This window comes from Sciurus carolinensis, chromosome 1 (genome assembly GCF_902686445.1).
Source record: "Sciurus carolinensis chromosome 1, mSciCar1.2, whole genome shotgun sequence".
Classification (NCBI taxonomy): Eukaryota; Metazoa; Chordata; class Mammalia; order Rodentia; family Sciuridae; genus Sciurus; species Sciurus carolinensis.
Genome location: NC_062213.1, coordinates 179,529,152 through 179,542,607, shown reverse-complemented (window position 1 = coordinate 179,542,607; position 13,456 = coordinate 179,529,152).

Sequence of the window (13,456 nt, the reverse complement as noted above, 5' to 3'; positions counted from 1 at the left end):
TTGCAACTAGTAGTTGGTAGTTGAAAATTCCATTAAAATGCAGAATTGTATAGCATTATACAGTTTTGTTTGTCTAAAGAAAAGTAAGTTTATTGTATATTGTAAGCATTTTCTTTTGAACGTAAGGCCTATAAATGTAAATTCTTTCACCAATCTTTTTAGGTTGAGTTAGGCCTTTTCTATAATTACAGTATCTCTGAATTGAAATGATTTCTTGAAATGATTTGTTTCTCACCTTTAATGAAACATCTGATTTCTTTAAAGGTTTTTTTTAAAGTGGAGCAATATATGAAAGACATTGGTAAAACAATCCAAATGCAAAATTATTCTGGATGGTTATAGTGTTTACACTCACAGATTTCTCACCCAGACCTAATTTAACAATTTTTAGCAACTTGCCTTTAACAAGCCTTTCCAAACATCCGATTTAGTGTTTGGTTTTGGTTTTAGTTCTGTGTGGTTTTTTTGTTTGTTTGTTTGTTTTATACTGGGGATTGAACCCCAGGCCACATCCTCACTCCTTTTCATATTTTTATTTAGTGACAGGGTTTCACTGAGTTGCTGAGACTGTCTTTGATCTCAGGATCCTCCTGCCTCAGCTTCCTGAGCCCCTGGGATTACAGGAGTGCGCCACTGTGCCCACCTCCAATTTAGTTTTTGCAGAAAAAAATTTTTAATCCTTATATTTCATGTGTTTTCAAAAACCTAAGTTACAGTAGAAAATACCACTAATATATATAAGTGGAATACCAACTGGCATTTGGTAGTCACTCAAGTGACAGGAGCAGATCAGAAGTTGCCAAATGAAGTCTTCTAGCTGTGTTTCTCATGCTGTAAGCATCAATAAGAAATTCTGGTTGGGGGCTGGGGAGATAGCTCAGTCGGTAGAGTGCTTGCCTTGCAAGCAGAGGGCCCTGGGTTCGATCCCCAGCACCAAAAACAAAAAAACAGACTCAGAAGAAATTTTGGAATTAGGAGAGTAGGTTAAATAAGGATTAAGAAAGTAACTATGTATCTATGTACATATATACAGAGATGTTTGCACAACTCTGTGAAATCCCAAAAATCATTGGAATATACAGATAAAATAAGTATATTTTATGACTTGTAAAATATGCCTCAACCAAACTGTTCTTTAAAAAACAACATCTATATATTCATGTATTTCTAGTGGGCATTGACAAGAAAAATGAAAATAGGTGTATAAAGATATCTGGGACTTAAAAGTTATATTCTTTTTCTTAACATTTTTTTAGTTATAGATGGACACAATACCTTGATTTTATTTTTTTATGCAGCGCTGAGGATCCAAACCAGTGCCTCACAAGTGCTAGGCAAGTGTCTTACCATTGAGATACAATCCCAGCCCAAAAGTTATATATTTTTTAAAAATATTTTTAGTTGTCAGTGGACCTTTTTTATTTATATATGGTGCTGAGAATCAAACCCAGTGCCTCACACCTGCTAGGCAAGCACTCTACCACTGAGCTACAACCCCAGCCCAAAAGTTGTATTCTTGAGAGATGTATTATAAGGAACTTTCATTTTTTACTTTATAAATTTCTGTACGGTTTGAATTTTTACAGCAAGGATATGTAACTTTTATAATCACAAAAAATGAAGATATGAACATATTAAAATTTAATGCATGTAAACGTGCTGCACCTGCGAGGGTGGAGCCTGATTTTGTTTGGGCACCTGGGAGAAGCTTGCACCCCACCTTCCTGAGGCTGGTGGTGGCAACACCCACACCCCACAAAGGCAGAAGCCAAGGCAGCAGAAAGGGAAAAATCACTGAACTTCTAGGTTAAGAGAATAGAAGAAATTGAGACTCATTTTGAAGCTGAGTATTTGGTTGGTTTTCAAACATGTTCCACGTGTGCTTGAAAAGTCTGTCATTGTACATGCGATGGGTTCAGGTTTCCATGTATGTCCCTTAGATCTGCTGTTTGTGTTCATCATCTCTTCTACACAGTTATTGGTCCATTTCATTATTGAGTTTCAGGTAGTGATGTTAATATCTATTATAATTATGGATTTTTCTTGTACTTCTATTAGATTGCTTTCCCCCCATAAGTTTGTGGACATATTTTTTAAGGTGTTTGTGTGCTATGAAGCCTTATATCTTACTGAGGAGTTACTTCTTTATAATTTTTCCCTCAACTTATTATTTAGTATAGTTTTTGGCATTTGTTTGACATTATTTTTTTTTTAATTCTTGAACACTTCTGTGTTTTTTTCACAATACCTTTATTTTATTTATTTATTTTTATGTGATGCTGAGGGTCAAACCCAGTGCCCCACACATGCTAGGCAAGCACTGTACCACTGAGCCAAAACCCCAACTCCAACATTAATTTTTAATACTGACTTTTGGTTCATATTTGTCTAAGGTGTACTTTTTCATCCTTTTTTCCTTCTTTTTCTTTCTTTTTTAAATCAGTTTTTCTAAAAATACAACAACAAAAAATAATACATTAGTTTTTCTTAGGAAATTATCATTACAGATACAACGAAGTCCCTCCCTTTTCACCTCCTTTCTTCCCCACAGGTAAATCTCCTGAATTTAGTGTTTATTATTCTGGTACACGTTTCCATACAATTACTACAAATGCATGCATGTATCTGTCTGTAACAATGAGTGGTATTTTATGTACTTTTTCAATTTTATATTAATGGATTGTTACTATACTTGCTTTGAAAGATTTTTGTTCAACATTATTTTGAAGAATTTATCTGTATTAATACATTCTGCTCTGTTTCACTGAGAGTAAAAATAGAAAATGGAATAAAGCTGTCTCACAGACTCTTTCCATTAATATCTAGAAAGTTTAAAAAGTTGAACTTTCCACCACAAAAAACAAAGGGCAACAGCTCCATATCTTAAATGTCAACAAGTGGCAGTCAAGGAAGGGAACAGAAGATTCTGGACTGGTGCATGTCAAGGCTTCCTGTCCTTCCCCCATTCCATCAAATCTGGAGCAGTTAGGTTCATGATATCCTGAGAATTAGCGTACACATATGCATATACATTACAAAAAAGAAGAAAACTAGGCAGTTTCCTTATTTTCATCTCTTCTCTTTGGAAAAGTAAAAATGGCTACTGGGGAGAAAAAAGTGAGTGGATATTGTGGCCTAGATTAACCCTTGAAGGTGGCCTGAGGGCTGCAGGAAAGCATACTGAATTGGAGGAGGTTCAAGGATTGAACTGTTCTCCCCACGGGAATGGTATACACCAACCACTGGTAGAGTGAATTCTGGAGCAGACACAACAAAACCTCAGAAAAAGCTGCACAGGATCTCTCTTGAGTCCTGACCCCTCCCATCCGTTGGACAAGCTTATAAATCACAGAAAAAATGTATGTAGCATAAAATAACAGCCTTCGAACTACAGTTCAATAGGAAAGACACATTATTTTCAGATAAAGTTGAGAGCAATTCGAAGGCAAGTACATAAAAAAAAAATCACTCCAAGTGCTTAAGCTCTAGAACAACCAAATAAGACAATGAGTCACAACAGAATTAGAACTCAAAAATGAAATAATAGGACTAGAGACATGGCTCATTAGTAGAGTGCTTGCCTAGCATGTGCAAGGCCCATAAGAAGAGAGAGAAATAATAAAACAACTGAAATAAGTGAATAGGGAATGTATACATCTGAGAAAGCAAACATGTCCCTTCATAGAACTGATTAATAACACTAAACCCAACAAGAAACAGAGTAGACATGACTGGTAATGTAATTACAGGCATCCAAGTAGGGGGAAAAAAAAAGACTGTTTTCAAATTTCTCAATAGCAGTTTCCAGAGACAGAAGAAGACAACAGAGCATGGGCCACAGGATTCTGAAAGAACAAAAGTGTGCTCCCAGGAGCTGGGGTGTGGCTCAGTGGTAGAGCTCTTGCTTAGCATGTGTGACGCACTGGGCTCCATCCTCAGCACTGCTTATGAATAAATAACATAAAGGTATTGTGTCCATCTACAGCTAAAAATTTTTTAAAGTGTGCTCCGAGTATGCTAAAACCAGCCAAACTGGGTGCGATGGTGTATGTCTGTATCCCAGCAGCTTGGGAGGCTGAGGCAGAGGGATCACAGTTCAAAGCCAGGCTCAGCAACTTCGCAAGACCCTATCTTAAAATAAAAAATAAAAAGGACTGAGGACGTGGTTCAGTGATTAAGTGCCTCTGAGTTCATTCCCCCATACCAAAAAAAAAAAAAAAGATGTCATTTGTAAATAAAGGTACTAGACAGAGTCCCACAAATATGAAAGAACTCCTAGAAAAATGCTCTCAAATTCTTGAAAAAGTACTTCAAAGTTAAATTCAGCCAATTAAGAAATAGGATAAGCCAGGCACCATGGCGCATGTCTGTAATTCCAGTGACTTGGGAGGAGGCTGAGGTAGGAGGATCTCAAGTTTAAGGTCAACCTCCACAACTTAGTGAGGCCCTAAGAATTTCATGAGATCCTATCTCAAAATTTTAAAAAGGCAGGGGGAGGGTGGTTCGTGGAGACTGGAGTTGGGATGTGGCTCAGTGATTCCCAGTACAAAATAAATAAACAAACTGTCTTCCTACACCTACCTCCTTTTACTCCCACATTTGACAGAGCTAATCTATAAGGATATTCTCCTAAATCCCTGCTTCTGTTTCTTTATCCAAATCATTTCTACCATCTGGAACAGGCTTAACATCTTTATTCTACTTAAACAAATGCAGCACAGTGCACACAACTCAACCTGTGGTCCATCTCTCCCAGTGACTTCCCCAGACTCCCAACATTTTTTTTGTTTGTTTGTTTGTTTTTTGGGTGCTGGGGATCGAACTCAGGGCCTTGTGCTTGCAAGGCAAGCACTCTACCGACTGAGCTATCTCCCTAGCCCCCCAACATTTTTTAATCAAAGAATTAAAAGGATGCATGTAGAGAAGTACAGAATTCTTACTTCCTCTGGATTTGGTTTCAGGAGGAACTATTCTGTGGGAGACAAGCAAAGTTCTCTCAATTTAAGTCAATTCCTGAATTTTTTTTTTAATAAGCAGCCTCTGAAGCTTATTAAAATGGTACAGGAAGTACGAACTTGCAAAGCCTGAATTTCAACGTAACTTCAAAGAGTACTGAAAGTTAATAAGGTGCATATCAGATATTCCTTGAATAGACTCTACAGTACAGGGAACAATGGGAACATAAAGAAGCATATGAATGTTCAAAAGTTTTAGATTTCTTTTTTGCCTGCAAGAAATGATAACACCGTATAGATTAGAAATTTTTAATAAAGTTGCTTGCTTTAAAAAAACAAACTTATTGTAGGCCTTTCAATAAAATGAGATGAAATTTCACCATCTGACTAAAAACAGGAAATACTCTTGGACGGAGACACAATCTACTTAATCATTTGAGTCGTGAAAAAAGGCTGCGCGTGTTGCCAATACCCGTGGCAGCAATGAATACAAGCAACACCAAGATTTTTTGATTTGTCCTATTGAGGGCTCCAAAAGTGACATTAAAAGTTGGGCTGGGGGTGGAACTCAATAGAAGAATACAAGTTTAGCATATGTGAAGTTCGGTGTTCAATCTCCAGCACCAAAAAATTTTTAAAAGTTATATTAGAGAGGCTGGGGTTGTGGCTCAGTGGTAGAGTGCTTGCCTGGTATGTGTGAGGTACTGGGTTCAATCCTCAGCACCACATATAAATAAATGAATAAAATAAAGGTCTATCAACATCTAAAAAATATTTTTTAAAAAAAGTTATATTAGACATGCCATCTATACTAAAACCTTCTAAGAAAATGCTTTTATCTATTTTCTTGCCAAATGGAAAAGAAACATTTTTCTGTACCATTAAGAAAACTTCTAAAGCTTTCAAAAAATGCTACCATGTGTACACACGCGCGCACACACACACACACACACACACACACGCTGCTTAGAATTTAAGATTATGAAAAAGAAGATAAAGCCTCTTTTTCTCCCTATTTCTGCTATTTAGTTCTCCTTATTTCTTCAATCGGTATAATTATTTATTGATTTACCAACTTTGTATCTCCTCCCAGTGAAAGATAAAGAAATTAACAATTTTTCCTTCATTCCACCTCTCTTTTTCATCTCTAAATTTTAATCATTGTAAACATTTATAACATTTATATTATTTTCTGTGACTAAATTAAGTCTTCTGTGACTTGCATGTACATTAACTAAAATTAAAAACTCAAACCCAGGGGGCTGGGGTTGTGATTCCGTGGTAGACCGCTTGCCTAGCACGTGTGAGGCACTGGGTTTGATAGTCAGCACCACATAAAAATAAATAAATGAAATAAAGGAATTGTGTTCATCTACAAATGAAAAAAAAATACTTTTAAAAAACTCAAACCCAGTATTTGCCATATTATAATTTTATATATGTTATATATATGTATATATAATAAATGGCATGATATAATAAATAGTGATGGAAGTATAGTGCTATGTCATTAAAACTTTGAAACTCAAAAGGGAGTGTTGTGTGCATCAAGATCTTAGGATCTTACTTTTTTCACTTTGCTTATATACCTGCATTATTTATATCCCCTGGGCTCCTCTTAGATTCCTGTTCTCCCCTCACACCATCCCTTCTCCCTCTCTCTACTGAGGATCAAAAGGAGAACCTCAGGCATGCTAGGCAAGTGCTCTACCTCTAACCTATAGTCCCCGCCCTAGATCCCATTTTCATTTTGTTAAAGTCTGTCTTTGAGAGATTTTCACATGGAGCATGTAACATACTCTGACAAATTCTGACAAACTCTCTCTTTGATCAAACTTTGGATAGATTCCTCTGAGCTCTCTTTTCACCTGGGCCTCATCCTTAGTCCCGGTCCTTAACCTGCCTTGCCCAGATTTAGACTAAGAATCTTGCTAAGTCATTTAATGAGAAACCCTCCACCCTTGATATCTGATCACCATTAATATCTGATTCCCCACCCTCAGTGTCTTAAGTCCTTGGTCTACCTTTAGCAAGAATCCTGTTAGGCCAGTTTACCAAGAATACCCTCACCCTTGAGGTCTCTCTTGTAATTCTCTACCCACTGACACCTCACTGTTTGTTGGCTGTAGATCCCAGCCATTTTAGCTGTTTTTACTATATTCAAAGTTCAGCTCAGTTTTACTGAATTTATCTCTTTTATTGTAATAGTACTGAAAGAAATCCCTCTTAAGGACCTTTAACTAATGTATGGCCCTGAATCTCTTGAAAAATTCTAGGGTTAAGTACTTCTTTTTCTTTTTTTGGGGGGGTGCTGGGGATCGAACCCAGGGCCTATGTGCTTATAAGGCAAGCACTCTACTGACTGAGCTATCTCCCCAGCCCCTAAATACTTCTTACCTTACAACTTTGAAGACATTCTTTGTTAAAGATATCTCATTTCTTTAAGGAAACTTGGGTTTCTTTTGTTTGCTTGCTTGTTTTTTGTTTGTTTTTGTTTTTTCTTTTGTCTTGTTTTTTTCCTCTTTGGATGCCTGGTTGCCCACTCGACAGTCCTGTGGAGCAAGATACCATGGGTATTCCTCTGAATGGGTGTTTTCCCCTTAGGCCTATCCCAATCATGGGCTCTATGAGAACAGGAAGAGCATATCATCACATAGGGTGTTCACAGGGTGCATGGATGGGGAGTGGCAGCAGTGGGTGACTTTCATAAGTGACTCTATCATGAGGGGAGTGGAGCCATTGCATAAAACACTCCTGAGTAAAAGCTGCTTCTTCTTTTTACCCCCCCCCTCTTCCTTTTAAGGAAGTCTGATGTGTTTTCTGTCAGGTAAAATATTCTCTCTAGGAGATTTAAATCCCTTCTGTCTTTAGAGAGCCATTCTCATACATTGGCCTTTGGGCAAAGGATACCAGTACTAGGTACTCTTACAAAGGAATAAAGACCCAACTGTCCCATTTTTTTTCCATTTAAAAAATGTAGTACTTTAATAAATTACCTAATATTTAGCTTGAATCTCACTTTTGATCTTTTCAAAACTTCTTGACTCTGAGAGCCACCCGAATCTTCAGTACTCATCTCAAGCACTTTTTTTTTTTTTTTTTGCGGTGCTGGGGATTGAACCCAGGGCCTTGTGTTTGCAAGGTAAGCACTCTACCAACTGAGCTATATTCCCAGCCTGAGCATCTTTCCTTTACTAGACACTCCTGTGTTCTCCCATAGCCCTCTTGTGCTCAACTTGTTTAGAGTTTCTGCATCCATCTATTTACTTCAGTCTTTCCATGAAACTGGTAAATTCTCAAAAGTAGAGGCTAGGTCTTATTCACTTTGTATTCAGAGGATCTGGCCCAAGTTTGGTGCTCCACACATTCTTATTTAATAATTGATGAGTATTAAAAGCAAACATTGCAAATGTGAAAGTCCTTCAAAGGACAGCTGTCCAGGTTGTAGTCTGAGGAAGGGGGACCTGGGGAGCCTGCAGTCTACTCATCTGCAGTTGCTGAAGGAAAAGCCCAGGTCCCTTCTCTGTGGCCTCTAGCACAGGAAGGAAGTTGATCATAGGCTCTAGGCAGTTGAAATTTTTAAAAATTCAATTCAGGAGCTGGGGTTGTAGTTCAGTAGTAGAGCACTTGCCTACCACGTGTGAGGCACTGGGTTCAATCCTCAGTACCACATAAAAATAAATAAATAAAATAAAGGTATTGTGCCCATCTACAACTAAAAATATATTTTTAAAAGAAGTTGGTACTCTTTTTATTTAAAAGAAGTTTCTTTTTAAAAAATTTTCAATTCATATAAGTACTGTGTGCTAACAGATTGCACAACTGGAGCCACTGTAAAAAAATTTCAATTCGGATCACACCATTCCTGTATCTAAACTCTTCAATTATATCCAATTTATTCAAGTATAGAGAAGGAACTTGGGGTACTGTGGTCTACTAGACCATATTCTGTAGGCCCTCAATATCTCTCCAGGCCAGTCTGGCAGTCTCTCCATCCTTCTCACACTGACCTCACCGGACTTCTGTCTGTTCTTCAGATGAGTTGTGTATTAGTCATCTTCATGTTACTATAATTAAATCTTCATGTTACTATAATTAAATCTCTGACATAATTAACTTATAAAAAGAGTTATGCAGGGTACAGTGGTGCACACCTGTAACCCAGAGCCTTGGGAAGCTGAGGCAGGAGGATCACAAATTCAAGGGCAGCATCAGTGACTTAGCAAGACCCTCAGCAACTTGGCATGACCCTGTCTCAAAATAAATAAGAATGGACTGGGGATGTAGTTCAATAGTAAAGCACTCTTGGATTTAATCCCCAGTGAGGGAGGGAGAGAGGAAAAGAAGGAAGTGTTATGTTAAGAACAGACCGATCACCACTGAGAAGTTCAAATTTGAGAGTCTTTATTAAGCCGGTCGGCTGACTGTCTCACACAATGCCCCAAAAAATGGCTATTGGGAGAACAGACCCGACCACAGGGTTGTAGGTGTTCTTACACCAAAAATCACATTAATCATCTAAGTGTCTGTTGCTATGATTCAAAATTACACATTGCATGAGATCATCAACAGATGGGGAAGTGGGTCAAAATGACACTTATGAAGGTACAAACTAAAGAATCGTTACTAACATCCACACAATCACTGTTCACATGGTACATTGTTTAGGAGCAATAGGAATCAAAAGAGAGCAATTCTTTACTACATAGGAGTTGCCATTGTATATTATTAAACAGGTCACACCAAGTAACTGATGATGGGCACAGAGGCGGGGTGTTCCCATGGGAGAAGCTTATTTCCTTCATAACATGGAGTCTCAGAGCGAAATGGAGTCTGTTTAGTCATTTCCCTTAGAGTCTGGCCTATAACATTCTCATGGAGTCAGATCTGTCAGTCCATCATGGAAGAAGGAAGGAAGGAAGGAAAGAAGGAAAGAGAGAGAGAGAGAGGAAGAAATAAGAGATAAGAAAGAACGATGGATTTATTTTGGCTCACAGTTCTGGAAATTCCAGTACAAGATCAGGTGGCCCATTGCTTTGGCTCTCTGGTAAGGGTGGCACATCATGATGGGTGGATGGCAGAGAAAACCACTTACATCATGCGTCAGAAAGTAAAGAGAGCAAGAGGAAGAGACTGGGGTCCCACAATCCCCTTTGAGGGTACAAGAACCTTCCACTTGGCCCCCTCTCCTAAAGGTCCAACCACCTCTCAATAGCACCACCTGGGGACCAAGCCTTTAATATATGGGCCTTCGAAGGACATTCAACATCCAAACCATATCATAGTGCTTACCTGAAATTGAAATCGATTCTGGCTGACATGAGTTAAACAGCAAATGAACTGGAATGTTCCTGTGATACCTCAGAGAAGTGACAGAAGAGTTGAACAATACAGTCCTGGGAAAGGCAGGTAATATGGCATCTCTGAGGATATCAGAACTAGGTTTGTGAATCTTCTCAGATAAAGGCTTCAATTAAGATGACATAGGTCTGGCTGGCATAGGTTGCAGCTGAGTGGTTGAGCGCTTGCCTAGCATGTGTGAGGCACTGGGCTCAATCCTCAGCACCACATAAAAGTAAATAAATAAAATGAAGGCATTGTGTCCATTTACAACTTCAAAACATTTTTTAAAAAGATGACATAGGCCTAAGGAACTTTCTATCTCTGTCTCTTAGTTCAAGATTCCAGTTCTTAGGAGAAAAATTTGGATTTGCCTATAGACTGGTTTTGTTTGGGTCTCATAACTCCGAACCAATGTGCTTTAGTGTTTTAGATTAGATTCCTCAAGAGCAGACCTTGAGATAAAGACTCACGTAAAAGTGGTATATTAAAAAGTATCCTGGCTGGGGTTGTGGCTCAGTGGTGAAACACTTGTCTAGTATGTGTGAGGCCCTGGGTTCAATTCTCAGCATATAAATAAATAATAAAGGCCCATTGACAACTAAAAAATATCTTTAAAAACAGTGTATCTTGGCTGGACACAATGACGTACACCTGTAATCCCAGCAGCTCTGGAGGCTGCTCAACAATTTAGCGAGGTCCTAAAGCAACTCAGCAAGACCCTGTCTCAAAATATAAAAAAGGACTCGGGATGTGTCTCACTGGTTAAGCATCACTTGGTTCAATCCCTGGTACCAAAAAAGAAAAAAAAGTACCCTGGTCAGGGACTGTGGCATGTGCCTATAATCCCAGCAACTCGAGAGGCCTTCAGCAACTTAGTGAGAATCTGTCTTAAAAGTTAAAAAGTTTTTAAAAATGTCTAGGGGTGTAGCTCAGAAGTAAAGTGGCCCTGGGTTCAATCCTCTATACCAAAAAAAAAAAAGTATTCTGAAGAGTAAGAGATATGACTGGAAATGAAAGGAGTCTAAGTGTTATGGCTTGGATCTTAAGTGTCTCCCAAAGGTTCTTATTTTAAAGGTTTGATCCCCAGCTAAGGATGCTTTTGGGAGCTGGGGGAACATGTAAGAGGTAGGGTCTAGTGGAAGGAAGTGGGGTCGTTGTGGGTGGGCCCTTGATGGACAGGTATGTTTCCATCTTCATTTGTCTCCAAGTATATTGGGACCTCAGCCCCTTCCTCTCTTCTGCTTCCTGGCTGCCATGAGGTGAGCAGCTTTGCTCTGCCATGCACTCCCTGCCATGATATTCTGCCTTGCTACAGGCCCAAAACAAGGGGTTCAAGCAACCATGAACTGAAACCTCTGAAAGCACAAGCAATAACCCAGAAGAAATCTTTCCTCCCTTTAGGTTGATTAGCTCAAGTAGTTTGTCACAGCAACACAAAACCGACAAACCCAGTAAGCAAAGGTGTGATATCAGCCAGTCTCACAGATATTCAGTTTGGCTCAAGCCCACAGGAGACCCCTGTAGACTGTTATAGTAACATTTCAGGGTTTTGTCCCAAATGGGACAAGGGAACTGGAGTATTTAAATCTCCTTGGACTCATCAGCCATTGATTAAGGGCTGCTTCCAAGAATTACTACATTTCTAGGCATATCTGGTTCTTCCTCAGCATGTACAAGGAAGGCCCTCCAGCCTAGGAAGCCCTCCAGCATGTACAGATGTAGACATGAGCCACGGCACCAGGCTCTAAAGGATGAATTCTTGGCAAGATCTAAGGTTTGTGTTGGATGTGCCCAGCTCTAAGTCATCCATCAATTTGGCTTTTGTCTTAGGCATATCAAGATGAAGGTCAAGGCAACTGCTTTTCTTTAAAATGTTGCTGAAAAGTCAGTGTAATAACATTGTAGGATATTTTTTAAAAACTAACCTCTACAATCTTCCAGCAAATATTGCAACTATTTTAATTATTTGTACACTGACTTCCAGATTTTGTCCACAGGCAGATAGAACTCTTTACCCTACTTTGCAAACACAGAGGACACCATCAAAACTTTTTCCTTATAGGTGGTCTACTGTAATCCCAGCTACTCAAGGGGTTGAGGCAGGGGGATTCCAAGTTCAACCTGAGCAATTTAGCAAAAACCCTGTCTCAAAATAAAAAACAGAAGGGCTGGGGAGTAGCTCAGTGGTGGGGTGCTTGCCCAGCATGGATGAGGCACTGGGTTCAATCTCCAGTGCCACAGGTCTGGACAAGGGTACTGCACAGCTATAATCCCAGCACCTCAGGAGGCTGAGGCAGGAAGATCACAAGTTCAAAGCCAGCCTGAGCAATTTGGCGAGGCCCTAAGCAACTTGGCAAGATCCTGTCTCTAAATAAAACATTAAACAAGGGCTGGGGATGTGGCTCAATGATTAAGCGCCCCTGGGTTCAACCCCCCCACCCCCACCCCGCCACGACACACACACAAATTGGAATGGTCTTCAAGGTTCAAGGTTATGGATTTAAGATAACACACCTGGAGACTGGAAGTTGAAAAATCATCTCAGTCTTCTGATACTATGCAGTCAGCAGAAATACCAAGAATCTGGAGCCAGATAAGACAAGGTCACTAAAATCAAACCACTGACACAGAACAATTGGCTGTACTGTTCTGAAAATAATATTATGAACTCTCCCAGTTGATAAGGAGGCAGATTTCAGGTAATGAGGGGCAAACACAGTAAAAACTCACCCTGAGAAAGAGGGACCTAATGTGGTAATGAAACGTGCGTCACAAGGAGAGGCATGATGAAACACACAGAGGCAACTGAAAGTCCACGTCTACATGTGACAACATCAAGAGACCAGGTCCCTTCCTACCTTGTAGATGACATAAAAGCTGTCTACACCTTTGCCCTTTGTTTGAGTCAGTGTAGGATTTCTGTCCCCACGTGCTGTCTTCCTTATGCTCAGCAAAAGAATAAAGTCTCAGTCCTGCTTTCATCTGATTCTTCCGATAGCACAAGAATCCATGGAGGGGCTGGGGTTGAAGCTCAGTGGTAGAGCACTTGCTTAGCACATGGGAGGCACTGGATTCGATCCTCAGCACCACATAAAATAAATGAATAAAATAGAGTTATCTATTTCTACAAATAAAAATGTATATTAAAAAAAAGAATC